General features: G+C 53.3%; 1 long non-coding RNA gene across 2 annotated transcripts; it reads left to right on the top strand.

Moving 5' to 3' along the window:
* The first annotated feature begins 326 nt into the window (after nt 1-326).
* On the top strand, nt 327-2,232 carry LOC123368550. Of its 2 annotated transcripts, none has more exons than XR_006578818.1 (3): nt 327-360; nt 1,588-1,724; nt 2,020-2,232. It is a non-coding gene; the product is annotated as an uncharacterized LOC123368550 (long non-coding RNA). The 2 variants fall into 2 exon arrangements; XR_006578817.1 differs by lacking the exon at nt 327-360 and adding an exon at nt 938-1,029.
* The last annotated feature ends 426 nt before the right edge of the window (nt 2,233-2,658 follow it).

The following is a 2,658-nucleotide window of genomic DNA, read 5'->3' on the forward strand; positions in this document are numbered from 1 at the left end:
GCTGTGCGTCACGACAGGCTAGGTCTTGGGAGCGATGAACAAGTAGGAGGGGACCAAAATCACACAGGGTGGTGGGCGCTAGAGTGCAGCGGTGACTGTGGGTGTTGACTGAGTCTCTGCTCTAGTGGGGCTGATGTGGATGGCATGGGACAGGGAGGTAGGGATGAGGGCAAGATTTCATGCACCAGTTGAATTTTGTGTAGTGATGGCTTTTTCTTGGGTTACTTACTGCGTTTGCAGAGGAATCATCCAGGAGCAGCAGCCGGAGGAGAAATTGGCAGAAGTGGACCTGAGCCACCTGGAAATCCTTCTAAGCAGACATGAACAGTCCTCAGCTTTCTGCCTCCCACATAACTGCCTGTGAGTAAGAGGTCAGGGCTTGGAATTCCTCATCTGTACTCACTGCAATTTTCTTCACACTCTGTTTGCTTTCTCATTGTCTATGGGGCTCTGTGTGATTAAGGCTTGAAGGGACCAGAGTCTCTGGATCTCTCCTGGCGTCTGCAGTCTGGGACTGTGGTGGGCCCGCTGTGCACCCCTGACTCTCGCCCCCCTTTGCCTCTGCTTGCGGGAAGCAACAAGCCAAAAGAAGCAATAAGTTACAAGCCAAAAACATGCTTTTCCCCACAGGTGTGGTGTGTGTGACAAGAGTTTGCTGTGCAGAGTGACTGTTTAAGGTGTCATTCCAAGGGTTGCTTTCTACTTGTAGTCCTAAAGGTGTGATGGGATGAGGGTTCAGGGCAGAGCCTCACTGTGTGGGAGAGGCGAAAAGTAGAGCCTCCCCAACATTGCCCACTGAGATGGTAACTTTGTTTTTTCCCCTCGTGCTGGGTTTAGTACCAAGGGAAAAGAAGTCACGTGTCAGTGTCTACTGCCTTCATGTCATGGAAAGCGAGCGAGAGCGATGGGACCTCAAGAACAACTGATGCCAAGGAAAAGCCGTCCTACTGGGAGTGGAACAGTCGCCACTCTCAATGAGATAACTGTCTGTTTTGGTGATTGCTCTGCTCACGGCCCACCTTGCTCCTGGTAGGGATGCTCCATTTGCTGGGGCTGTGTTTCTAAGAAAGTGTTTTTGACTAGCTGTGTTTATGAGGGAGACAAGGTCCCCATTTTCAGGGGCTGCTCAGTTCTCTGGCCAGTAGCAGTGTGTCCTCTGCATCAGAAGGTGAGATCCAGGGGGATGACTCCAGGTGACAAGTTGCTTGCCTTCCTCCCATGTTTCTCTCTCTCTCTCTCTCTCTCTCTCTCTCTGTCTCTTCTCTAGTATGTTGGCCAACACTGTTTCTCTCTCTCTGTCTCTGTCCTTGCCTCTCCTTATCCCGTCTCCCTTCATAGCACACGGGCAGGCGTGCTAGGTGTGCATCCCCACAGGCTAGGTCTCGGGAGCTATGAACAAGTAGGAGGGGATGAAAATCATGCAGGGCAGTGGGCGCTAGAGTGGCGCGGTGTCTGTGGATGTTGACTCAGTCTATTCATGGAGTCGGGCGGATGTGGATGGGATGGGAGAGGGAGGCAGGGATGAGGGCAAGATTAAATGCACCAGTAGAGCTCTGTGTAGTGATGGTACTTGCTTGACTTTATTAGTTTGAAGAGGAATCATCCAGGAGCCTTCGATGGGTGAGAATATGCATAAGTGGACCTGAGCAGCCTGGACATCCTTCTAAGGAGACATGAATAGTTGTCATCTTTCTGCCTTCTGCGTAACTGGCTGTGAGTAAATGGTCAGTGCTTTCACTTCCTCATGTGTACTCGCTGTAGTATCTTTCACAGGCTGTGTGCTTCGTCTTTGGGTACGGGGCTCTGTGGGATTCATGCTGGTGGGGGGTGCCAGAGTGACAATGTTGGGTGCAAGGGCTGCTTTTTGGTTGTAATGCTAAAGGTGTAATGTGAGATGGGTTGAGGGCAGAGCTGTGGGATGCAGGATTTGTGAAATGAAGAGACTGTGACATTGTAGAGGGAGGTGCTAATTTTTTTTCTTCTCCCCTGCTCCTCCCACCCCGCTGGGTGTCACATCAGAGTCTCCTGCACTCATGCAATGGAAATCAAGTGAGAGCAAGAGGACCTCGAACTATTAATGCCACGAAAAAGCTGTCCCACTGCGAACAGAACAGCCGCCACTCTCAATGAGATAAGTGTCTGTTTTGGTGATTGCTCTGCTCACAGTCCACCTTGTTCTTGGTAGAGATGTCCCATTAGTTGGGGCTGTTTGTAAGAAAATGTTTTTGTCGAGCTGTGGTTATGAGGGAGACCAGGTCAGGGGCGGCTCTAGCCATTTGGCCGCTCCAAGCATGGTGGCATGTCATGGGGGGCGCTGTGTCGGTCGCCGGTCTCGCGGCTCCGGTGGACCTCCCGCAGGCTTGCCTGCGGATGCTCTACCGAAGCCGCGGGACCAGCGGACCCTCCGCAGGGACGCCTGCGGGAGGTCCACCGGAGCTGCCTGCTGCCCTCCCGGCGACCGGAAGAGCGCCCCCCGCGGCATGCCGCCTCAAGTACGCGCTTGGCGTGCTGGGGCCTGCAGTCGCCCCTGGACCAGGTCCCTATTTTCAGGGGGTGCTCAGTTCTCTGGCCAGGAGCAGTGTATCATCTGCGGCAGAAGGTTAGATCCAGGAGGATGACTCTAGGTGGCGTATTGCTTGCCTTCCTCCCGTGTTTCTC

This window comes from Mauremys mutica, chromosome 4, assembly GCF_020497125.1.
Source record: "Mauremys mutica isolate MM-2020 ecotype Southern chromosome 4, ASM2049712v1, whole genome shotgun sequence".
Taxonomy (NCBI): domain Eukaryota; kingdom Metazoa; phylum Chordata; order Testudines; family Geoemydidae; genus Mauremys; species Mauremys mutica.